Source organism: Moschus berezovskii, chromosome 5, assembly GCF_049115385.1.
Source record: "Moschus berezovskii isolate FMDL1 chromosome 5, NW_MosBer_1.0, whole genome shotgun sequence".
Classification (NCBI taxonomy): domain Eukaryota; kingdom Metazoa; phylum Chordata; class Mammalia; order Artiodactyla; family Moschidae; genus Moschus; species Moschus berezovskii.
Window position 1 is genome coordinate 47398433 of NC_142464.1, and position 27427 is coordinate 47425859.

The following is a 27427-nucleotide window of genomic DNA, read 5'->3' on the forward strand; positions in this document are numbered from 1 at the left end:
TATTATTATTAGGTAATTAACATTTTTATAATATAGGGAGAAGTCTAAAGATATGCATACGGTAAGTGTAAACACCACATACAAGCTGTAACAAATGAAAATTAACTGATTTTGTCAAAACACCTTGCTTCATAAACAATTTACTTAATATGATGTGCAGTTTCTCAAAATATGTGAAATGAATTTAATATCCATTATTCATGATCATCTCAAAAAGAGCTTTTGTCAATTTGCTACTGTGACACCCTTTCTCATTTGTAATCCATATCTGAAAAAAATTAACATTCAGAAGCTATAAAGTACTAAGACTTGGTGACAGCAAATTCTCAAAGAATTGGGTTTTAGAGTCATCAAATATTTTCCTAAAGGAGATGCACATAATACATTTATCCTTTAAATCCATCAGGTAATTAAAATCATTGAGATGACTTTGATAGAAATAAAGCAGGCTTAGGAAGGGGAAAAAATGAAGATACTCAGAACTGGGTGGCTCAAAATATAGAGAATTAAAAACTGGAAGCGAGCTTCCTGGGTACCACTTCTGTCCATATGCCAACTGAGTGAACTTATTCAAGTCACAACTCATAACTTTTGCCTAAACTAATCCACTTAAAATAGATATCTCACTAAGGTTATTTTTATTTATAAATTTTAGGAAAATATAGAATATTCCCATATATGTGTATATTTGTGTATACATATATCCTTATTCATACATATGCATATATTTATAAATAAATATTTGCATATGACAGAGATACATAATTCCATATATAAATGTTTCTATATTTGTAAACATATTTTTGTTTACATATATTTGTAAATTGTACAATTTTTATATATCTATATATATTTACACATGTATGGTTAAGACAGTAATAGTATATTAAATGAATTAGCTGTAGCAAGTAATTTTTCATTTGATTTCTGGCTCTTTCTTACTGAAAGCTTTGAGGAAACACATGAGTTTTACAAATTATATTTATGCCTACAGGAATTGTAAGTAAAACTCAAAGACAGATTGGCATGGGGAAAGTCCATAAATGACCCCAAATTAAATATTTTCTCAGCTAATTCTAGAAGGTTGGCTTGAGTTATTTACTTTTTTCTCATCAAGTACTTCCTTATCAAAATAGAATTCAACCAAAGCAGGTTTGTGATGATGCTTGTGAAGTTTATGTCTCCAGGCCTCTCTCACATGGATCTCCTCTAGAGTGAATTGAATGATGCCCATCATCCCCTCCCCCTCTAAAATTTGTCCACGTCTTAATCCCTGGAAACACGTGAATGTGACTTTATTTGGAATAAGGATCTTTGTAGATGCAATGGAGAAGCTTGAGATGAGATCATCCTGAATTATCTAGTTGTTGTTCAGTCACTAAGTTATGTCTGACTCTTTGCGACCCCATGGATTGCAGCATGCCAGGTTTCCCTGTCTTCACCATCTCCCAAAGCTATCTGGAAGGGCCCCAAAACCAATGATATATGTCCTTATAAGTGCTCCACAAAAGAGAGACACCCAGACAAAGAAAAGGCCATCTGAAGAAGGAGGCTTTGTTTGGACTTGTGTAGCCACAAGTCAGCAATACTCGGACCCACCAGAAGTTAAAAGAGACAAGGAAGCATTCTCCTTTAGAGCCTTCAGAGAGAGCATGGCCCAACCTACACTTCAAGTTTGTATATACTGATACTTTTAGCCTTAGGAGCTGCGAGATGATAAATACCTGTGGTTTTAAGCCACCAAATGTGTGTTAACTTGTTGTTATAGCCTTGGGAAACACATGCACATTCTTATATGAGACACAGTGAACAAGATATTCAAATGGACTGGCAAATAATGGTGAACATTTGTATTCATTTATATCTTCTGCTCATGCATGTACTGCATTGGCAGCTACAATAAGACTTCACTTAAAAAACACATTTTTAGAGACAGCATTATTATGAAATTCAAGATGGCAATAGCAAAGAACTTCAAGATGGCAACACCTACAATGTGCGGAGCATTGTTTTAAGTGCTTGGGATACATATCAGACAAGCAAAGAAAAGAAATTTCTGCCTTTATGGAGCATTACTTTTTTATTTTCTTTGAGGAGTTGAATAAGTATACAAAATTTGAACCATTTGTTCTTCTGGAAGGAACATTAATGACTAGAATGCAACTAAAATGAACCAGGTTGCTTAAAAATTAATCTCACTATACAATTGGATTTTCCAAACCTGATTATGCATTTTGGGATCTACTGTGTGATGAGAATAAATTTGTTTCCTCAGTTTATTCCTTGTTTGAATGTCAAAAGGGTTAAATGATTGTTATCCATTTATTTTCTTTATGTTTGCTTCTCTCTTGGCAACCTGTATATGTAAAAGGTCTAATTAGATTTGTCCTAAATTATCTGGTAATTTGCTGCCACTCTTGTTCCAATAAAGAGATCATCCTAACTGATGGAAATTAGAAGACAGATGATCTAAATTTCTTTATAACTTGAAACTTGGACAGGCTTCTTTATGTACAATGTAACGGGCTTGGGACCCAAACATTTTTTTTTCTACTAGCCAAAGAACAGATTAAGACTAAAAAGACAAAACTGAGACTGTCATTTCAATCCTTGTATTTCTATCTACCAAGTGTGAGTGTGTGCGTGTGAAGAGAGAGGAAAGCAGAGCATGGGGTAAGGTAAAGTATGTTTGAGTTAAAGACAGTAGGCAAGGCTAAAAATGAGGGTTCGTATGTGTACAAGATGAAAGTAGAGGATGGGGAAAGAGACAAACAACAACAACAAAACAAGCAAACAAACAAAAAGAAAGACAGACACATAAAAGGATAGGAAGGAAAGAAATTCCAAAAGAGAAGCTCATATCCTAAGCAGTTCCCACTTTGAAAATGAAAGAATATAGCAAAATTAGCAAAAGTATTATAGTTAGCTCCTGATTATCTTATGCAATCTAGTGAAAAATACTTATCATCAAGTTATTACATCAAGAGCTACTTTATCTTGCTTAGACTGCATAAGGATCCTTTATAGAACATCTTTCTAGATTCCTTTAGAAGTAAGAAAATTTAATTTGAACAGGTTGCATGAATGATCTTGGGCCACACAGTCAGTAAACAATTCAGCCAGTATGCATTTGAAATCAGGCACCTTGGTGGGATTTAACTAAGATTTCACATGGGAGAGCTTTAAATAACATAAAACAAAAAAAACGGCTGAAGTTGTGGGCTTGAGAAATTATTGGCTATGAATGAAACCATTGTGCTGTTATTCCAGTTGTCCATTCTTATATTTCCAAGAAACAACCAAGTAATATTTTAATGGCAAGATCTGATAAAGTGAAAAGTAACACAGCTTTAAGAGCTCTCCAGAGGTTCATAAGTAGAGGTGTGCAGATGGACATAGCCCACAGTAAAATATCAAGCACCTAAAGAAGTTCCTGGTTTGCTAGAAAATCTCTTAGCACATTTGATTTGTTGCCATGAGCTTCTAGAAATTATGACACTTCATCATAGTTTATTTGGTTCCAAAATCAGAGGACACTTCAGTCTAGAAAAAAAATTTTATTAGTGTGAATTTATACATTAAAATAAGTAAGCTACAATTTAATTTTTCTTTTGAGAATTGCAAGATACTGCTGGTGATAAACTAAACTTTTTTATATATGGCTTTCCTGTGATCACTCAAAAAGATCACTGTAAAAAATTTCCCCTGAAAGCATAATACATCTTTATTTTATAAAAATATATATATAAAGCAGATAAAAGAAAATATTAACAGTGCTTATTATTAAGTTTTTATTTTCTTTTACTCTGCTATATATGAAGATAAGATAGCTCAGATTACACCAAATTGGTGTGTTCTGCGCCCTATATTTTTATCTAATGCTTTCCAGAATTAAAATAAAAATCTTTTTAAGCCTTATTTTCAATGTTAGTGAGTTCTTCTGTTAAGTACATATGCATTAAAGAGATACTCAACTAATGTTGTATAAATGATTCTACATTTTACTTGTGTAAGTATCATTGAAATGAACATGAACCATTTTTAGGCATAAAAAAGGTTTTCAGCATGTTAGTTTATTTAACTGAGATTAATTACCAGAAGTACACTGGAAATGCATGAAAGTGCCTATTTTATTGCAAGTTTGTCAGCCCTTTCTTGTGAACAGAGGTAGGTTTACTATGCAGGACATGGAACTCAGAATCCAACTAAGACAAAATTGATATGAAGAGACCTTTAGTTGGAAATTGGTTGTCATCACCCTTCTAGGCTGCTGGATTCATTACTTCATTATTTCTTATACCTACTGGAGTCAGACATTTTTAGTCTGAATTTTGGCTCTATGATGCTTTTCTTTTAAATAATTTTATTTATTTATTTATGGCTGTGCTGGGTCTTCACTGCTGCTCAGGCTTTTCTCTAGCTGTGGTGCACGGGCTTCTTATTGTAGTGGCTTCTCTCATTGCAGGGCATGGGCTCTAGGGCATTTGGAATTCAGTAGTTGAGGCTCCTGGATTCAGTGGTTGCGGCTCCTAGGCTCCAGAATATAGGCTCAGTAGTTATGACCCAAGGGCCTAGTAGTTCCAGGTCATGTGGGATCCTCCCAGACCAGAGATTAAACCCATGTCTCCTGAGTTGGCAAGCAGACTCTCCACCACTGACTGAGCCACCAGGGAAGCCCTACCGGGTGACCTTGAATAACTCTTTGGACTTCAATTCCTTTAATTATAAAAGGGAGAAAATAATAATAACAGTAATAATAGTAGTATCTTCTTTCTGGGATTATATAGAGATGACATAAAAGATACAGAACACTTGGAATACATCCTTGGCACACAGACAGAATTCAATAAATATTTCTTGTTTCATTTTCATTACCAGCATTAACTTTTGGACTTCATCGTTTGGTGTCTATCTTTCATTGGAGGGACTGATTTTGAAGCTGAAACTCCAATACTTTGGCCACCTGATGTGGAGAGCTGACTCATTTGAAAAAACCCTGATGCTGGGAAAGAATGAGGGCAGGAGGAGAAGGGGACGACAGAGGATAAGGGTTGGATGGCATCACCAACACAATGGACATGGGTTTGGGTGGACTCCAGGAGTTGGGATGGACACGGAGGCCTGGGGTGCTGCGGTTCATGGGGTCTCAAAGAGTCGGACACGACTGAGCAACTGAACTGAACTTCCTGTTATTCTAGGAGTCCCTCCTGAGTATGAGTGTGACTTGTTCATCCCAGCATCCACACAGAAGAAGTGCTTCCTAAGTATGTAATGAATCAGTGAATTCACCACCTATTTACATTTTCTAGTTACTTGAGAGTGACGAATGGGGACTTCATTGTGCTGACCTTCACAAGCTCTGAAGAAATATTTTTCTTCCTTTCTACTGAAGCAGTCAAGCTTAACCTTCACTTGTTAGGCTCTCTGCCAAGAAGAAGGCACAAAAGTGTGCTTCAACCAATTTATGAAGGCACAGTAAAAGTAAAGTCCCCACAGAGTACCTGAGGGCAAAAGGCAACTGGAGCTGGGGCAGTGAACAACCTGGCTAGGGGCTCCACAGTCCTACTTAGAGAATCCCATCAAAGCGTAAGCACTATTACAGAGGAAAACCCAGAGCACATGTGGATCTCACTTTAATCCATTCCGGAGAAGGGAATGATTTATCTTCCGGAAACAAGCTATGCCTCATGCAATGCCATTTTGAAAGCACAGCAGATCCAAGTTAGGTTAGGAGTGTGATGGCAAGGGAAATAACAGTAGATGATATGTACACAGTAGGGGAGTAATCTGGGGGAAGATTGCTTCATTTATCATAGTACTTCTCCAAAAGATGTTCAAGATTTCAGAATCACTTTGCTGAGATATGTGTGCCTCTCAAATAGTAACTTCTTCAGTGACTCTATTTTTTTCTGATTTTTAAAAACAATGTATGGCTGCTGCAAAACATTCAGAAATATCTAGTTGGAGATAAAAAGAATTCCCCATTCAAAAATAGCCACTATTGAATTATGGTGAATATTCTTAAAGTTTTCTGTAAATTTATAATTTATGTAACAAAGCAGAAATTAACCAAGGGATTCCCACACTTCACATTTTCTGTACCTGTTAAAGAGAATCCTGTTTGGATCCATTCATTTCTCTTTCCACTCCTTTTGTTCAGCCCTCTATGGAGTGTCCTCTATTTCTAGACCAGCCCTTTGGACATAAGATGCACCAAGTCAGGACAAGTGAGAGGGTTACAAGAAGAAGCCTTGGCTTGGAGTAGGGGAAACGTCTGAGAGGAGATTCTGGAAGATGGAGGCAAGGGAAAGCTGGGGTGGGGGTGTGTGTAGAATGAGAAAGTGACCATTTAAAATGCACATTTAGGTGATATGACTTATCTTTATGATATTTGAGGAAAACATGGAAAATGTTTGAGTCAATTTGAAAGATCGTTGTTTTGGTTTCCTAACAGTCTGGGTTTGTAATCCTTGCTGACGCAGAACTAAAACTCAGAGGTAACAACCCCTTAATGATATAAAAGTAGATATCAATGTGAAATAAGTTTAAGTGCAAGCATAGGCATGGATATAAGTGGTGTGAGTGTAGATAAATATTCACATAAACATCAATATCAATACCAGTAAAGCTTGGATAAAGACAGAGGTAATGAAAGAGAGAGAGGTTTGAAACCAAACCATATGATTTTAAAGGAGCTCTTCTCAGCAAACATAAAATGAACATGGGTCCATATCAATAAATCATTTGGCTAAGATTTTTGTTGTTGTTAAAAGATCAGATAGCTACACAAACCAGTTGGATTTATGTCGGAGAGTGTTTTGCCTATGTTCTCCTCTAGGAATTTTATAGTTTCTGGTCTTACACTTAGATCTTTAATCCATTTGAGTTTATTTTTGTGTATGGTGTTAGGGAGTGTTCTAGTTTCATTCTTTTACAAGTGGTTGACCAGTTTTCCCAGCATCACTTGTTAAAGAGATTGTCTTTTCTCCATTGAATATTCTTGCCTCCCTTGTCAAAGATAAGGTGTACATAGGTGCATGGATTTATCTTGGGCTTTCTATTTTGTTCCATTGATCTATATTTCTGTCTTTAGGCCAGTACCATACTGTCTTGATGACTTTTAGTAGAGCCTGAAGTCTGGCAGGTTGATTCCCCCAGTTCCATTCTTCTTTCTCAAGATTGCTTTGGTTATGCGAGGTTTTTTGTATTTCCATACAAATTGTGAAATTATTTGTTCTAGTTCTGTGAAAAACAGCGTTGGTAGCTTGATAGGGATTGCATTGAACTTATAAATTACTTTGGGTAATATATTAATTTTCACAATATTTATTCTTCCAATCCATGAACACGGTATATTTCTCCCTCTATTAGTGTCCTCTCTGATGACCCACCTCCCAGAATATTGGAAATAAAAGCAAAAATAAACAAATGGGACCTAATTAAAATTAAAAGCTTTTGCACAGCAAAGGAAACTATAAGCAAGGTGAAAAGACAGCCTTCAGAATGGGAGAAAATAATAGCAATTGAAGCAACTGACAAAGGATTAATCTCAAAAACATACAAGCAACTCCTGCAGCTCAATTCCAGAAAAATAAATGACCCAATCAAAAAATGGGCCAAAGAACTAAACAGACATTTCTCCAAAGAACACAAACAGATGGCTACCAAACACATGAAAAGATTCTCAACATCACTCATAATCAGAGAAATGCAAATCAAAACCACAATGAGATACCATTTCACGCCAGTCAGAATGGCTGCTATCCAAAAGTCTACAAGCAGTAAATGCTGGAGAGGGTGTGGAGAAGAGGGAACCCTCTTACACTGTTGGTGTGAATGCAAGCTAGTACAGCCACTATGGAGAACAGTGTGGAGATTCCTTAAAAAACTGGAAATAGAACTGCCATATGATCCAGCAATCACACTCCTGGGCATACACACCGAGGAAACCAGAATTGAAAGAGACACATGTACTCCAATGTTCATCGCAGCACTGTTTATAATAGCCAGGACATGGAAGCAACCTAGATGTCCATCTGCAGACGAATGGATAAGAAAGCTGTGGTACATTTACACAATGGAATATTACCCAGCAATTAAAAAGAATACATTTGAATCAGTTCTAATGAGGTGGATGAAACTGGAGCCTATTATACAGAATGAAGTAAGCCAGAAAGAAAAACACCGATACAGTATATTAACGCATATATATGAAATTTAGAAAGATGATAACGATAACCCTGTATCAGTTCAGTTCAGTTCAGTCGCTTAGTTGTGTCTGACTCTTTGCGACCCCATGAATCACAGCACGCCAGGCCTCCCTGTCCATCACCAACTCCTGGAGTTCACTCAAACTCATGTCCATCGAGTCGGTGATGCCATCCAGCCATCTCATTCTCTGTCGTCCCCGTCTCCTCCCACCCCCAATCCCTCCTAGCATCAGACTCTTTTCCAGTGAGTCAACTCGTCGCATGAGGTGGCCAAAGTATTGGAGTTTCAGCTTTAGCATCAGTCCTTCCAATGAACACCCAGGATTGATCTCCCCTAGAATAGACTGGTTGGCCCTGTATAGGAGACAGCAAAAGAGACACAGATGTATAGAACAGTCTTTTGGACTCTGTGGGGGAGGGGGAGGGTGGGATGATTTGGGAGAATGGCATTGAAAGATGTATATTATCATATGTGAAACGAATTGCCAGTCCAAGTTTGATGCATGATGCAAGATGCTCGGGGCTGGTGTACTGGGATGAACGAGAGGGATGGGATGGGGAGGGAAGTGGGAGGGGGTTTCAAGATGGGAAACATATGTACACCCGGGGCAGATTCATATCAATGTATAGCAAAACCAGTGTCAGACTTTATTTTTGGGGGCTCCAAAATCACTGCGGATGCTGATTGCAGCCAGGAAATTAAAAAACGCTTACTCCTTGGAAGGAAAGTTATGACCAGCCTAGATAGCATATTAAAAAAGCAGAGACATTACTTTGCCAATAAAGGTCCATCTAGTCAAGGCTATGGTTTTTCCCGTGGTCACGTATGGATGTGAGAGTTGGACTGTGTAGAAAGCTGATCGCTGAAGAATTGATGCTTTTGAACTGTGGTGCTGGAGAAGACTCTTGAGAGTCCCTTGTACTGCAAGGAAATCCAACCAGTCCATTCTAAAGGAGATCAATCCTGGGTGTTCATTGGAAGGACTGATGCTAAAGCTGAAACTTCAATACTTTGGCCACCTCATGTGACGAGTTGACTCACTGGAAAAGAGTCTGATGCTAGGAGGGATTGGGGGTAGGAGGAGACGGGGACGACAGAAAATGAGATGGCTGGATGGCATCACCAACTCGATGAACATGAGTTTGAGTGAACTCCAAGAGTTGGTGATGGACAGGGAGGCCTGGTGTGCTGTGATTCATGGGGTCGCAAAGAGTCGGACACAACTAAGCGACTGAACTGAACTGAACTTATGGCAAAACCAATACAATAATGTAAAGTTAAAAAAAAAAAAAAAAGCTAGAAAACAGTGCCAGAGAGTCCAAAGATGGTTATAATAAAATACTACTCTATGTATGTAAAAAAAATAAAATAAAATACATGGAGAGACAAGGGAGTAGAAACACCTTTTATTTTTCTTAAAGAAAGTCCAAACCTCATGGAATTTGGAGCAGAACCATGCAAATTCCTAGCTCCTCTGCGAGGTTAGTTCTTGGAACTTTGTGAAGTGGTGCCAAAGTGCCAAGGTCTGAGTTAACTAGAAACTAATGGTATTTTCTTTTTTCCTTTCTTCCAATCAACTATACAGTTTACCCATATTTCTAGTTTGCATTTTTAAAACAGGTAGGTTAGAGAGATAGAGAAAGAACGATAAGCTGAGTAATGTATGAACTTGATTGGGCAAGATAACAATAATCAATGTGAGAGCAAAATTTGTCACACAAAGTCACAATGACAATAACTAACCAGCACAAGAGCTTCCCTAATGGCTCAGATGGCAAAGAATCCACCTTCAGTGCATAAGTCACTCCCCTGGGCTGAGGCCAACAGGTTACAATATATGTGCATGAATATATGTGGTCAAATTATACCATCAGGAATGTGTTGGTATTCACTTCCCAATTCTGCTTTCACCTGCTTTGCCATCATTCTCTCAGGCTTATCCCATGTGGTGACAAAAAAGGCCACCAGAAGCAATACGCTTTCAGTTTAACAGGGAACAGATCAATGGGAAGAGATTGCTTCTTTTCCTTTAACTTCAGCAGAATTCCTATGCTTGCCTCTGACTCACTCAGCTTGATAAGTATGTTCTCACGCCAAAACTGATCAATGAAATGAAACTTGAGAAATGAAGTTATCATATGGCCAAATTGGGGTTGCATCAATGTGTTAGCCTCACGTAAGCCAGGTGAGTTCCAAGTTAGGAATTACAATTCATGAATACTGGACAGGGATAATCAACAGGAAGGAAACAGAGACACATTAAAGCAGAGTAAGGGAGCCATTTTTATTTTAGGCCCAAAGTAGTAAGAAATAAACAGTTTCTGAACCCAGAAGAGATCTGTATGAAGTGGGCTGCCTGCCTAACACAGTAGCCTTTAATAGAGGAACACAGCTAATTCATGGTGACCTGATAGAACCGGAAACGCTGAAACAAATACTTCAGCTCACACTCTCCTTACGCTTTTTTTTTCTGGGAATCTTGGATACCTCCTAGCTCTATTGCAAGTCAGAAGACCAGGATACTGATTGTAGGTTATATTTATTTTGTGCATAAAGTAAATCTCCCAGAGATTCTTATCCCTAAGAATTTTGTCCTCAAACATTCAAACTTCTTTGTTTCTGCTAAGTACATGCCTACAAACACACACTTATATATGTACCCCGTGTATATGTATGTCTGATAAATAAAAATGTGCATAGAGTACATATGTAAAATCATATATACAAATACATATGTATGTGTCTTACAAACTGAAGTCATTTCATATATATTGCTCTCTAGCTTGCTATTAGCATAATAAATTATGGGTTTTTTCCAGCCCAGATATTTATGTTTCTGTAACTTAAAAATTATATACATATAATGCATTGTATTATAATTACATATAAAAACTTAATAACCTCATCATAATTTATTAAGCCATTTTCTTACTGAGAAATTTTTATTTTCTTTCCGAGTTTCTGTCCCATACATAGCTATAATATATACCCATGTGCATATCTTTAGGAACACAGGGGCCAGTGGAGTCATGGCTATACAGATTTATACAGATTTTTATGATGATATCTTTCCTAATTATCTGCTGATATTCAATTTTGTACATTTAAACATGAAAGATAGTGCACTCCCTACTTCCTTGCAAAATCTAAATGTTACCCATCTGTTTTATTTTCCTTGATCACTGTTGATAAGTCACTACAAACTTGAGAGCTTAAAGAAATTTCTCACAATTCTGATGGACGGAAGCCTGAACTCAAAATGTTAGCTATGTTCGTTCTTTCCAGAAGTTCTGGAGAAGAATCTTCACGCTTCTCTCCCACCTCCTGGTGGCTGTGGACAACTCATGGCATTCCTTGGCTTGTAGCTATATCACTCTGGAATTTCCGTGTGCCTTCATATGATTTTCCTTCTATATCCCTGTGTCTTCTTTTTGTCTAATTTCTAAGGACTCTTGTCATTTGATTTAGTGTGGGTTCTAAATCAGTATGATCACATCTCAACATCTTCAGCTGAATTATACCTGCTGTGTGTAGACACTCCCTCCCCCAGGGGATCTTCTCGACCCAGGTATCAAAGCCATGTGTGCATATGTGTGTGCAGAGATGATTCTCTTTAAAAATATTTAATTGGTGATTCATGTGGTTCAAAATTCAGAAACGTAATAGGGCATATTTTGCAAATTTTAACTTTCACTTTTTAAACTAGCCACTCTGTACCTTTTCTCAATTGCAATCATTAATACATACAATTTTGTTTTTTCACACTAATGATAGAAAATGCAGGCATACAGTTCTTGCCGTTGCTTTTTAAAAATATACATGTACCAAATTATTTGTTTGACAAATATATTTCGAGCTACTATTAATGCCACATTCTATTCAAAGTTCTGAGGTTACAGTCATGAACAAGCCAAGCCCCCGTTCTGTTGAAGTGCCAGATTCTTTACTATCTGAGCCACCAGAGAAAACCCAATTATACCTGCAAAGACCCTATTTCCAAATAAGGTCATACTCACAGGGTTACTGGGGTTAAAATTTGGGCACATCTTATTGGAAACACAATATAACTTCCTACACAGTCTTTCATGTTTTCTTTGCTAACCTTTCCTTTCACGCAACACACATAAATTCAGACAAATGTGGTTGCGGGGGAAACATGATGTCAAGAAAATTAGTGATAACCCACAGCTTCCAGATCAATTGTATATGACAGAAATATATATATGTATATATCTATTTTGCTGACAAAGACAATAATAATAATACCTAATATAGCTAATAGTCATTTCATTAATTAATAACCAATGAAGTAACAGACCATTGTCTGTTACTAACCATTGTACAAGGGTTTTTAGATTGAATCCTCATAGTATTCCCAAGAAAGAGAGATTAATGTCCTTTCCACAGGTGAAAAATTAAAGTTTACAAGGAGTAAGGAATTGCCCATGGCCTTCTAGGTAATATTAATAAATGTCTGTCCCAGAATCAGAACCAAAGTCTACCTCTGACTTCTGAGATCATATGGCCAAACACAAGGCTATAATGTTTTATCTTCATTAGCTAAATAATCTAAAACAGTGCCAAATTAGAGTGGTGTAGTAGTGACAGCCAGCATTCCTGTTTAATCTTAAATTTAGTGGAATGTATCAATATACTTTTGAAGGCATTTGTTGTTGTCAAACATATTATTTTTCAACTTTTTAACAATGTTTTATTCTATTTCTAGTGATTTAATTATTTAAAAATGATAATAAATGTGGAATGGAGTTAATTTGCTTACCAACTGGTACAATCATACCTCAAAACACTCGAGTATACTAAGTAGTCTCCAGGGGTTTATTACCTTGCATTCCTGAAATAAACTCTACTTTTGCATGGTACAATGTATTAGTAATTCCCTCAAAGCTATCTGCTTATTTACATCATAGTTTTCTTTATTTATATTTGAAGTATTACTCTTCCATAGTTTAATTTTTCAGTGCCATTTTTAACACATTTTAATATGAAATTATGCAAGCTTAGCAAGATATCCATATTGTCTGTGTTCTGAAATAATTTTATAACAAATTTATTCCCAAAACATTTGATAAAATGTACCTATAAATTCACCTTAGTTGGTAGATATTATAGGGCTAGACCTTAAAACTTTTCATAATTTTTCTTTAAATTTTTATTTTTTCTTGTTACCTAACAATTTATTTTGTAAATTTATAGTATCATAAAATATTCTTCTCTTCATTATATTATTTGTATATCCATCTTATGTATAAATTTTTATGATATTTATCTTATTAGAATTTTTATTTTTCTTTGGTTATTTATATAGTTGGAAGTATTTGTTTTTTCAAAATAATAATTATCACCTTGATTTGATCAGCTTTTAATTTGAATTCTTTTTGTTCACAAAATTTTCTACTTAAATTTCCCTATTAATTCTTCTTCTCATTTTTAAAATTTCTTAAGTTTAATATTAACCCATTCTTTTAGCTTTCTTTTTTTATTAATTAAATTCATATTCAAAGCTTTAATTTTTCTTCTGTGTATCATTTCAGATGCATTCCCAGTGCTTTCAATGAAGTGGTCTAATTTTGGTTAATGTGTAAATTATTTGGAATTATAGTTTTATTTCACATATATTTTATTCACTTAAATTAACTTTTATTATAGACAATTTTAAATGTGGTCAATTTTTTTTTTACAAGACTTTGTGCTTTTTGGCATCTAGCCAAAAAATGTGGCCTCTAAATTTTCCACACTTGGAAGTTTATTTAGATTTATTTTATGGATAGTTTTATGCTATTTATTTATTATTTACCTATTTATTCTTGGTCACAGGAGAAAAGCATGCATTTTATAGAGTATAAAATCCCATGAATAGGAATTAAGTCACCCTTGGCGATTTTATAATGTAACCTTTAGATCCTTATGGCTTTAAAAATCTCCCTGATCTGTCAAATTTTGACTCAATATGAGTTTTATTTTACTCATTCCTTTTGCCTTGGTATTACATGTTAAATGGTTCACACATTGCTTATATTCTTGAATTATCCCCTTTTCATGAAAAAGGGGGATAGTCCTGGGCTGTTTAAGACTTTACTCTTTAAATTTAATATAATTTAATGTTGCTATTACTTCTGGCATTTAATTTTTGTGCTTCCATTTTCCTAACATTTCATCTTTTAGGTTTGAGTATGTGTGTACTTATATATATACACACATACTGTATATATATTGATTTTTTTTTACTTGCAAGTACTATATGGTGTCTTATTTTATATGTGTCTGTATAGCTAGATTTTTATCCTAGTCAAGTGAATTTATGATTTTAGTATTACATCCTCAGTTCTGGAATTTTTCCCTTATAATTTAATTCTAACCAAAGCATGAAGCATAAGGAGTCCTTCTAGATATCATATAAAAACTCTTTTTAAAGATATTTTAAAGTATTTTTCATTATTTTTATATTTTGATTACTTTTGGCAAGCTTGCATCAAATATAAACTAAGGCAGTAAAGACACCTCTATGATCTTTTTCTTATGTCATCACAGTTTATCTCCACAGAGATATTTGTTTTCTGGTAGGGAAAATAAACAGTATAGTATTTGGATATCTTCCTATAAAGACCACTTAAATATATCACCTTCAAAAATGCACTAGAATTACAAATGTTAAAAAAGACTTTTCATGTGGAAAAAGAAATCCTACACCATTTTCATTCTTTCCCATCAGTTTTATTTTCTGGAGATGTGAAATGTCCTTCAGGAAAGTTTTCATTTTCTCTAGTTTTGTTGAGATCAGATAGAGAGAGGAAAGCAAAAATGATTTGAATGGGGGAAAAACAAAACACAAAAGTGTCCATATAGCAAGTAAAGAAAACTGTTCAGGGCTCAGAGGAAGCCTTGGCAACATAAATGGTAACTCTGTAGTTTTACTGATGTAGAAATGAAGTCTGTGAGAGGTTCAACAGCTTGCCTGAAGTTATATTGTTTCAGTAAGATTTCTAAGGCCATAAATCAAGAATTTCCTTTTAAGAGAGAAAAGCACTACATAGAAAAAAAGATTCACAGGTTTCTAATCAGTCGGGCTGGTTTTATAAACATAGAAGACAGACATAAGGGGTATCAATATCACACTTCATTTATTAGCAGTGAAAATTTGGTAAATGTACCTAGCTTCTAAGCCTGAAGTTTCTTCTCTACAACTTGAGTAGAATATGCTCTGTTTCCAGGTACAAATATTGATGTTAGGAGCAGATTAGGTTGCATGTACAAAGTGTCTAGCTCTGTGTACTTCACTTAATCATTCCCCAAGAGAGTGAAAAAGTTGGCTTAAAACTCAACATTCAGAAAACTAAGATTATGGCATCCAGTGCCATCACTTCATGGCAAATAGATGGAGAGACAATGGAAACAGGACCGACTTTATAATCTTGGGCTCCAAAATCACTGCAAATGGTGACTGCAACCATGAAATTAAAAGACACTTATTCCTTGGAAGAAAAGATGTGACCAACCTAGAGAGCGTGTTACAAAGAAGAGACATTACTTTGCCAACAAAGGTCCATCTAATCAAAGCTATGGTTTTTCCAGTAGTCACATATGGATGCGAGAGTAGGACTATAAAGAAAACTGAGCACCGAAGAATTGATGCTTTTGAACTATGCAGTTGAAGAAAGCTCTTGAGAATCCCTTGGACTGCAAAAAGATCCAACCAGTCCATCCTAAAGGAAATCAGGCCTGAATATTCATTGGAAGGACTGATGCTGAAGCTGAAACTCCAACACTTTGGCCACCCGATGCGAACTGACTCACTTGAAAGGACCCTGATGCTGGGAAAGATTGAGGTGGGAGGAGAAGGGACGACAGAGGATGAGATGATTGGATGGCGTCACCAACTTGATGGACATAAGTTTGAATAAACTCCGGGAATTGGTGATGGACAGGGAATCCCGGAGTGCTGCAGTCCATGGGGTCGCAAAGAGTTGGACGCGACTGAGACTGAACTGAACAAATATTATCTTCCTTCCCTCTCCTTCTCAGTGATTAAAATGTGTCCACCCTGTTCTTCTAGGGGTAAGATTAATCATAGGAACGATACTTCTGTTCCACTGGTGGAATCCGAAGCACTGCTAGTTGAGAGAGCGGAAACTCCACCCAGCCGATACCATGTGTCCTCGACATACAAACAGGTTCTGCTCCGAGAGCACATTCCTAAGTCCATTTCTTTCATTAAGCCCAACAAAGTTAACCTACTAACAAAATCTGCCATTTGGTGCTGTACTGTAATAGGTTTATAATACTGTACTTTTCATACAAATAATATATAAAAGCAAACAGAAAAAAGAAAACATTTAATCTATAGTACCTTGAAAGTACAGTAGTACCAGTTACATCACCACTGCTTTTATGCTTGTTTCTGGACATCCTAGGCTTGAAATAGAGATGCTGTACTCTATACAGTACAGTGTACAAAAGCACAACCATTTATAAAGGATGCATGCAGCTGACACTCTGGACACCTGAATTAACTTACGTGATTAGACATGTGAACTCATGCTCATATCTTTGAAAGTCTGCACCTTGAAGAGTCGTATGTAGGGGACTTACTGGATAGTCTGGAGAGTGGACTGACCACAATAAAGAGAGCAAAAGAAAGTTAGGAAACTCTATAATCTTTCTTAACTAATATCTAGAAAATGATCTGTTCTCTTCCTCAGGCATATAGCTCGAACATGACTTTTCGTTTTTCATAATTCCCAGAAAAGCCTAGTGAGTCCAGTGGGAACCATCAAGTGGAATTAAATTGTTTTGTTTCCCAGGATTAGAAAAAAATGAAGGAAAAAGTACATAGAAACATCTATTTCATGTAATTCTGCCATTACACTATTTTCAAACAATCACTTAAGCTCTCATTAGTATAGCCTGGGAATAGATTTCTTTCATTCTGACATTGCCTGAGCCTAACCCTCAGGTTAGACACCATTGATTTTAACTTCCATTGCTCTGTAAAACACATCTGGGTCCTTAATTAATAATTCGCTATGTTGGAGACAAATTTGCTATTGCATGAACATGCCTGATTGAAAACACAGACATAATGCTCATAAAATGTTGAAAAAAAAAAGTAATTGCAAGTGCAATTATAAATTACTCTTGGCTAAAAGCAAAAAGCAATTATTTATCTTTGGAGATGGAATTAGCCTTTTTTGTTGTTGTTGTTATCTGATCAATGCTTATTCATCTTCCCAGCCTTACTCTGTAGTTGGTTAGGGAGGTTAAAAGGAGACCCTACTTTGTTCACACAATCTGTTCCACATTTCTACCTTTCTTTTCTGTTTGAAATTCTTCTAAGTATGACTATTGTTTAACACACTAAGGTTTGAATCTATCCAGCAAACCAGTTCAACATGTGTAATTAGTGACTATACTTAAATCTCTGTCACAGATGAGAACTGATTTTATTAACTTTCCTGTTTCATTAAATGGCTGCAGAATATGAAGCATTTGCTTTAAGTGTTTTAAAATGTATTCTGAAAGTTCAGCCAGGTGTAGAAGCAACGGCCTTAGCACACGTGCAGCTGACATCCCGTCTTTTGTGTTTTACAGTCATGTTTGAGGTTCTACTTCTGTGGCATAGACACACGTTTCTTTTGTGGAAGCTGTTTAGTTTTCTGTAATTCACTGGGATACTAGCAGCATAGATACAACAGTGCCAATTCAGAAAGCATTTCATTTCAAATGCAAGGTTAGGTTGTATTCATTTTCTGCCCTGATTCAGGTAGTTTAGTAAATCAGGATCCTCTCCTCTCATTACCCGGAGTAGTCCAACTATCTAGGCCCAGAAATGGGAAATAAAACTTTGCCTCTTTGTGCCCTTTTTGTATATATCTCTCTGTCCTTTCAGGCCATCTGCAACCCAGAAGCTGAGCTTTAGTCAAAGATGGCTTCTGATGAACCATGTGACCCAACACAAGTCACTGAGCTTCCTGGGCTTCAACTCCTCATCTTTGAAAGGAAGAGGTGAACGAGGCCTAACAGAGGGTGTCCACTCTGAACCTCCAAGTACCTGCGCTGTCTGCTAGTCTCACTGCCTTGTAATGAAAGAAGCTTTTCTCTGTCTCCCTCAGTACACTGAGGATTGGGGGTTAACAGGTACATATTCTGCCAGGTATTGTTTTATCCTGTAAACATCTAGCTCACATTTCTTTCTACTCCATCATTTTCCTGCCCAAGGGCCCCTCACTGATACATACTAGGAAATATTGAGTTGACCAAAAAGTTTGTTCAGACTTTTTTCCATAATGTCCTATGGAAAAACCCAAACGAACTTCTTGGCCAACCAAATATAATGTATACATACTAAATGCTTTTTAAATGATTGCCTTAGATGATTCTTCCTTCCAGAGACAGTCCCTACCCTTGAGGTGTCCCTGTGAGGGAGATTCCCCCCCCCCATGTCAGAAAACCAAGGGAGGCACTAGGGCAATAGGACAAAGTAGAGAGGAAGGCTGGATTTTTTTTTGTTTATTTTGTATGTTCACGTTACAAATGTCTTCACTGCTCCCTTCACTCTTTTCCCACTTGTGACCACATCACATGTCCTCACAAGCTGTGCATCTTATGCCTGTGACAGATCAATACAGAGCTGTTTATTTCTTCCCAAGAGAAAGCTTATCCTTTCTCATATGGTAAGACACAGAGGACAGTCAATCTTGTTACAGGCCTCTCTTCACCCATAGGCCAGTTTCCACGCCTCAGTTTGTTTTCATTCTAATAAGCATTTCATCATTTCATGAACGCAAAAAGTACATATTAAACGGAGAAGGCAATGGCAAGCCACTCCAGTACTCTTGCCTAGAAAATCCCACGGATGGAGGAGCCTGGTAGGCTGCAGTCCGTGGTGTCGCTAAGAGTCGGACACGACTGAGTGACTTCACTTTCACTTTTCACTTTCACACATTGGAGAAGGAAATGGCAACCCACTCTGGTATTCTTGCCTGGAGAATCCCAGGGACAGGGGAGCCTGGTGGGCTGCCAACTATGGGGTCGCACAGAGTTGGACACGACTGAAGCGACTTAGCAGCAGCAGCAGTGCCAAACTCCTCAGATTCCCTCATTAGGTTTCAAAAAATGTGTGTGAGAGAGTTTGATCCTTGTCCTGTCCCACTTGTTCTCTCACTCTCATATCTGCATGGACATGAGTGGAAAAACTCCAAGAGATGGTGAAGGACAGGGAAGCCTGCTGTGCTGCGGTCCATGGGGCCACAAAGAGTCAGACATGACTGAGTGACTAATTAACAACAACAACAACATATCTGCTGCCACAGAGGCTCTTCCCGCTGTCTGGGTAGCGTCAGGAAGATGCCTCTGTACAGATCATGCACTGCCCCTGCTGTACCTCCATGTAGGTGAAGCTACTCTGTATATAGACTCCATGGCATTGGGAGGGGAGCTAAGGAATAGGCAGAAGACAGTGGGAGTGTGAAGGACTCAATAAATTGCACCTTTTTTCTTTTTCTTGTGTCAATTGCAAAATCGAGAAATAGATAAAGAAGTTATATATCAGAATCTTGGGTTTGCACCTAGTAGGCTTGCTGATAACAATGAACCCTTGAACTGAAGTCATCAGGGCTTCCCAGTTGGCTTTGGTGGTAAATAACCCACTTGCCAGTGCAGAAGACTTAGAGATGAGGGTTTGATATGTGGGTTGGGAAGATCCCCTGGAGGAGGGCATGGCAACACACTTTAATACTCTTACCTAGAGAATCTCATGGACAGAGGGGCCTGGAGGGGCCTTGAAGGCTACAATTCATACGGACACAAAGAGTCAGACATGACTGAAAAGGCCTAACACACACACAAAAACTGAAGTTCTGCCTGGCTTTAGCTTCCTGGCTAGATTCCATCAGCCTCTTCTCACTGGGGCCTGATCCTGTGCAACCTAATGTGGATGAACAGAGAAAGAGTGCTCCCTGGAGCAGGCAGTAGTATTCATGCTTGCTGGTTGTTGGAACCCTGTGGCAGGAAGCAGAATCTACTCCAAGAGCCTCAAACATACTTTAATGAAGGGACTATTTGTATCAGTGAGGTCAGCATTTAGGAAATAAAGGATGGAAAAGCACCAGCAACAGGAGGAAACTGTTACCACCACTGAAGCTTAAAGAACAGAGGAGTAGATCATTTAGACATTAGGAACCCAGTGAAAACTAGGCCCTTGGAGAAAGAACAACTGATAACTATCGCTGTAGAAAAACAAGGCTACATTCAGAGAAATGGGACTAACGCAGGTAGAAACTTGGAACAAGGAAAGAAATACTCTGACCTTTCTCTCTTCTTGCCCTCCAATTTCCTGCTGGTGGTTTTCATTGGCCAAACTTAACAAGAAGCCAGAGAGGGATGCAAATAATAGGAGTCACCCTCCACCACAGCACTACTCACCTTGGTGCACAGCAGCCAGAAGAGGGAGGAGAAAGGATCTACAGGGAAAAGTAATGGCTAATCAGAACCTTGATCAGCAGCGAATAATGCAGCCTTCCCCAGGAACGAATAAGTAGAAGGAGAAAGACTAGACGTGGGGGTGCTTATGTTTGCATGCAGGCTCAATCGCTTGGTTCTTTGTGACTCTTCGCAACTCCATGGACTGTAGCTGGCCAGGCTCCACTGTCCATGGGATTGTTCAGGCAAGAATATAGTAGTGGGTTGCAACTTCCTCATTCAGGGGATCTTCCCAACCCAGGGCTGTAACCCACATCTCTCCTGTCTTCTGCATTGCAGGCTGATTCTTTACCACTGCACCAGCTGGGACAGGTATTCAAATGGATTTTTGTTTGTTTGTTTTTTCATTTACAAAAACAAGAATGCAAGCAACTGTGAGTCACAGGTGAATCTTATCTCCTGTGCTTCAATCTTCTCCAGGCAACCCAAGTGAAAGTGTTAGTCACTCCATCGTGTAGACTGTTTGGGACCCCATGGACTGTAGTTCATCAGGCTTCTCTGTCCATAGAATTTCCCTGGCAAGAATACTGGACTGGGTTACCTTTCCCTTCTCCAGGGGATTTTCCCAATCCAGGGATTGTATCTGGGTCTCCCACACTGCACGCAGTTTCTTAACCATCTGAGCCACCAGGGAAGCCCAGGGATTGAACCTGCATCTCTTTTATCTCCTGCATTGGCAAGCAGGTTCTTCGCGCTAGCACCACCTAAGAAGCCCAGCCAACCCAACTCACACAGTTAATCATACCTCCTACTAGGGCTTCACCCATCAAAGCTGTTCTGTAGAGCTTTTTCTGTGTCTCTAGATCAGGTTCTTGAACTACTCGTCGTCTCCTCAAATCATTTCACGTATCCCTAACTTCTGAATGTCACCAGTAGCCTTACATTTTCTTGCTGGCTCAGATAAGACTGTTTCCTCCAGAACTGTTTCTTTTAAGCTGACTTCAAAATTTACTGCTTCTATGATTAAGTAGCATAATGCAGTGGGAAGTAGAAAGGAAAAAGAAGTTGGATGTAGATGCACTCTGTAAATGTGCCTATAGGGTCTACTAGAAAAGAAAATGGCCACCCACTCCAATATTCTTGTCTGGGAAATTCCATGGACAGAGGAGCCTTGTCCGCTACAGTCCTAGGGGTCTCAAAGAGTTGACCCAACTTAGCCACTAAACAACAAGAACCCAGTAGAGTCTACAGTCATCTAATCCTTCTGAAACATTGATCTATCGTTCTTCTTATGGTTGTTACATGGACTAAATGAGATAATTATGCAATAATGTATTATATTCCTAACATGGAACTTGTCACAGAGTAAGCCCTCAATAATTAGTAGTTACTGTTTCTCACCAAATTTTGCATGTGGTGTGCCCTTTCTCCTACAGCCAAACTTCTTCTCTCCATTGTCAAATCATCATTTGAGGAGTAAATGCAGGTTTAGAGGTTCACTGCATTAACTGTGGGTCAGTTAAATGCTTTATATTTTAAAATCACTATTAATTTTTATTGAATGCATTTTCACACATAACATTGTATAAGTTTAAGGTATGCAATGTATTACTTTGACACATATTTATATTGTAATGCCATTGCCCTTTGGGGGACATTTATCACGCTACATTATTTTAGTATAATATTAGTGCCTATGTTCACTACATTGTACATTAGATTTCTATGGCTTATTTACTATTTGTTACAAGTTTGTACTGTTAAACCCCATCCATCCTGTCCTCTCCCCCCATCCTATTTTAACCACCATCTTACTTAGTTTTTCCCACAGGTTTGACTTTTTTAGATCCCACATATAAGTGATATCATGCTCTGCTGTTGTTTTTTTTTTTATAGAGATGGAAGTACAGAAGCATGATGCTAGTATTTGGATCTTTACATAGGAAACCAGCTTAAAGTTTAAACCAAACTCACTTTCCTTGCTTCTCCATTAACCTTTGACAAATTGCAAACCCCACAGTTTCTATGGGCACGAATGTGGCCAGCCAGGCCATTACCCAGTCTTGTTAAAATATGGCCTTAGAGGCAGCTTCCTGTGTGCACTCACCCCAGCCAGAAATTCTTTTGATAGAATTTATCATGCATTATTTATGTTATGCTGAACCTCTAATGCAAATTTATGGAATGGAATGGAGACATCCTGTACATCACAGTGTTCCCCTATCATTCTGTGTCTGCCACAAGAGGCTTACAAAACTCCTTCTGTGGACTAATCCTACATACACAATTATAGCTCAGCTGTAATTCCTGGGAACATTTCAGTCCTTGGTTTCTCTTTCATCGTGCAGATTTTATTTCTTCTTTCACTGCCCATCTAATCACAGCACACTTATAAAAGCATGACTCCCTTGAAGCAGGAAGAGTATTGTGCATTGTTGTTGCTGTTCAGTCACTCAGTCGTGTCAAACTCTTTGCGACCCCATGGATTGCAGCATGCCAGGCTTCCCTGTCCTTCACCATCTCCCAGAGTTTGCCCAAACTCATGTCCACTGAGTTGGTGATGCCATCCAACCCTCCCAACCTCTGTCCTCCCCTTCTCCTGCCTTCAGTCTTTCCCAGTATCAGGGTCTTTTCCAATGAGTATTGTGCATTACTCAGTTCAGTTCAGTTGCTCAGTCGTGTCCGACTCTTTGCGACCCCATGAATCGCAGCACACCAGGCCTCACTGTCCATCACCAGCTCCCGGAATTCACCCAAACTCATGTCCATCGAGTCGGTGATGCCATCCAGCCATCTCATTCTCTGGCGTCCCCTTCTCCTCCCACCCCCAATCCCTCCCAGCATCAGAGTTTTTTCCAGTGAGTCAACTCGTCGCATGAGGTGGCCAAAGTATTGGAGTTTCAGCTTTAGCATCAGTCCTTCCAATGTGCATTACTAGTTTCATTTAGTGAAGGTTATTTTTAGGGGGTTGGGATGGGGTTTCAGTGAATTTTGCCTATATGCTATAGAGATCTGTACATTTTCTTGAACTTTATGTAGGTTGAGAATCTTTTCATTCTAACCACTATCACTCTATGACAAGAAGGAAGAACTAGGGAAAGAGATGACTGAAAGCATAGTCAATCCAGTTGTGTTACTATTTTGATTCAGCAATACCAAGCTCATTCAATCCAGTTTTAGGCTTATTTCAATATACATTTATAATTAAGAAAAGAATTTAGATAGGAGATAATGCTAGTACCACATTATCAGTTAATCTTTCTCCTACATACTATTTATCATTTGATCATCAGCCTTGCTTTTATTGAAACCAACAAATGGTGTAACATTTGTCAGAAAATGGGATATTTTATCCATTAAAGACATAAGTAGGAAAAGAGTCAAAGGAACCCATGAGGAGCAGTTTGTCAGTTCTGTACCAAGGTATATAAATCAGTTTGTACAATGAAGCAATCTGTTCTTTCTACACAGTGCTTGTGAATTATTAATGACCCTTTCGACATTTCATTTCTTGTAGCAGTCAAGTAGGTCTTCCTTGTCACATGCTTTTGTTCGCTATAAAATGAAATGCATTTCTCCTACTGAGGACACATAAGAGAAAATAAGAAGTTAAAATGTTTTTATTTTTTAATTTATTTTATTGGAGGCAAATTACCTTACATTAATATATTGGTTGGTTTTACCATACACTGACAGGAATCCGCCCCGGGTGTACATGTGTTCTCTTTCTTGAACCCCCCTCCCACCTCCCTCCTCCCCATATCCTCCCTCCAGGTCATCCCCGTGCACCAGCCCCAAGCATCCTGTATCATGCATCGAACCTGGACTGGTCACTTATGATAATATACATGCTACAATGCCGTTCTCCCCAATCATCCCACCTTCACCCTCTCCCACAGAGTCCGAAAGACTGTTCTATATGCCTATGTCTCTTTAAAGTATATAGCAAGGTACCATATATTTCAAGCAAAAGTCAGACAGCAAATCTTACCTATAGTAATCATCTGTGGGCACAATTGGAAAGATTCTTCACAGTAAAACTCAACAGTGTATGAAAGATAAAAGTCTAATTTTCTGACATTTGTTTCCTTTTTCCTACACATTTCAGCGATTTTTTTCTTCTCTCCACATTTTTTAATGTAACTTTATTGTTCTTTGTTTCTTCAAGATTTCTTAACTATCAGTGGTCATAAAGGTAAATTGCATTGTTGGGGAAATTAAGCAAGGTGCCTCCTACCTCTCTCAGCCTTATTTCTGATGCTTGGGTAGCTTTTCTTCTGTGTATACAAACTGTCAGTTCTCTTGTGTCCTGTGCCTGCTCCTGTCTGCTTGGAAAATACATAAGAAAATAGATGGTGTTGATTTATTCTAATAATTTATTCAAAGTCCTTAAACATTGAAGTACAAACTGGAGACTTACAGAAGACTGAAGCTATTGATGCCTAGTGTCGAAACTATGCTCACAAAGAGATAGGAAAAAAATGGTTACATTCCAGACTTAAAAATTCTTCCCATTTCCTCTTCATCTACTCCAAAAGCAGTCTTCAAGCTAATTCATCAAAATATAATGATACAAATCACATTCAGAACAAGTTGAATTTTAGCCAGAATGCTTTTACTATATTTTGTAAAAAGTCTTTGAAGTGACCTGTCAGTCCAACTCATTTTTAACACAGGTTTATTGGGCACATGTTAAATGCTGGGTCTTATTTTAACCACTAAGGATGGTAAAGGTGGTTAAATGGTGGCCCTGTCCTAGAAGATAACACTGAGGAGATGGTGATGATAGAGAGTGACTGACCTTTGAACTAAATTGCTGAGACAGAGGAGGACCTCACTGGTGAAGGCTGGGGATATGGTGCTTTGGGGGAGAATATCAACGAAAAGACCTGTGCAAAACATGTGAAGCAGAAAACAGTATGATAGTTTCCAGGAACTGAATCAACTAATTCAGTGCAGAAGAAGTGTAAAGTTCAGAACAGAAAGGACTGGAGAAGTGACCAGGGTTCACAGCGTGCTTGGATGGACTGAACTAGGTGAAAGGGTAGTGGGAAGGCAAGAACAAGACTAAAGATAATAAAACAGAATAAGATGCAAATTTGCCGAAGGTGGGGCGGGGTGAGGGGTGAGCAGTCAATGTTCATGCTTTGTTTTCATGATAGCAACATACTGTTCCTTTTCCTTTGTCAACTCAATCTTTGTCAGCTAATTTATCCCAAGACCATGTATCTTTTGTGATTCCATAGAATGTTTTAACAGTCAATGCTCAATAGCTTGTCCTGCATGACAATCAACAACAAATATTTGTTACTCACAGTATACATTTGGCTGTTCATTTGAGTCTCAGCTTCAAGCTGGCAGTTTAGTTTGGGTCTGCTCACACATCTTGATTCTTGGATCCAGGCTGAAGTTGCAGCTTTGATCTGAAACAAACAAGCAGGCTTCTGTGGCAGAGGGAAGAGTGAGGACATCAAGCTTCTGTTCAGAGGTAGCATTTGCCAAATATGCTCAGATTGCATTGAATATAATAATGACAATAAACCCAACAATGGGGAAGGGATAGAAAATCACTTTATGATGAAGAGGAAAGGACCACATTTACTTTATTGCTACCATCACTGAACACTTATGCACCTACTGTCACTGTGCAGTGTGATTTACTGGTTTTGTACTTAATAATGATAATTCTTATAGAAAATTATTTAATACTAGTTTACAAGTGGAAAAACTGAGGGCTTAGAAAAACCCGAGACCACTTAGCTAGTAATTGGGAAATTTACTTCTTTATTTACTCACTCTTCATTTGTAATGTGTTCTGAACTATTCCAGATCCTAGGATACCATCATCGGAGAAGGCAATGGCAAGCCACTCCAGTGTTCTTGCCTGGAGAATCCCAGGGACGGGGGAGCCTGGTGGGCTTCCGTCTATGGGGTCACACAGAGTCAGACACGACTGAAGTGACTTAGCAGCAGTAGCAGCAGCAGCAGGATACCATCATGAAAAATACAGCTTTATTCTCATGCAGATTTGCATTAGTAGAAAAGAAGCCATAAATTCATTTTTAAAAATCAGATTGCTATAGTTACTGTACAGAGAATTAGAGTAATATTCTAGACAATGGTCATGAAAAAGAAAGTTTAAGAATTAATTACACCCCATCTGTTTGGTGCCACAGTCCACATAGTTTTAAATGTGATGCTGCCAGTTCTGCCTTGTAACATCTTCAAAGTGACTTTTCAGAATTGTTATTTTTATCAATTAGTATTATTTAATATTTCATGTTTTGCTTCTACATTTGGATTATAATAAAAATACAAAAAGATATTATTTAATTTAACTATTTGTTCAGTTCAGTTCAGTCGCTCAGTCGTGTCCGACTCTTTGTGACTCTATGGACTGCAGCATGCCAGGCCTCCCTGTCCATCACCAACTGCCAGAATCTACCCAAACCCATGTCCATTGAGTAGGTGATGCCATCCAACCATGTCATCCTCTGTCGTCCCCTTCTCCTCCTGCCCTCAATCTTTCCCAGCAGCAGGGTCTTTTCAAATGAGTCAGCTCTTCACATCAGGTGGTCAAAGTATTGGAGTTTCAGCTTCAGCATCAGTCCTTCCAATGAACACCCAGGACTGATCTGCTTTAGGATGGACTGGTTGGATTTCTTTGCAGTCCAAAGGACTCTCAAGAGTCTTCTCCAATACCACAGTTCAAAAGCATCAGTTCTTCTGTGCTCAGCTTTCTTTATAGTCCAAGTCTCACACCCATACTTGACTACTAGGA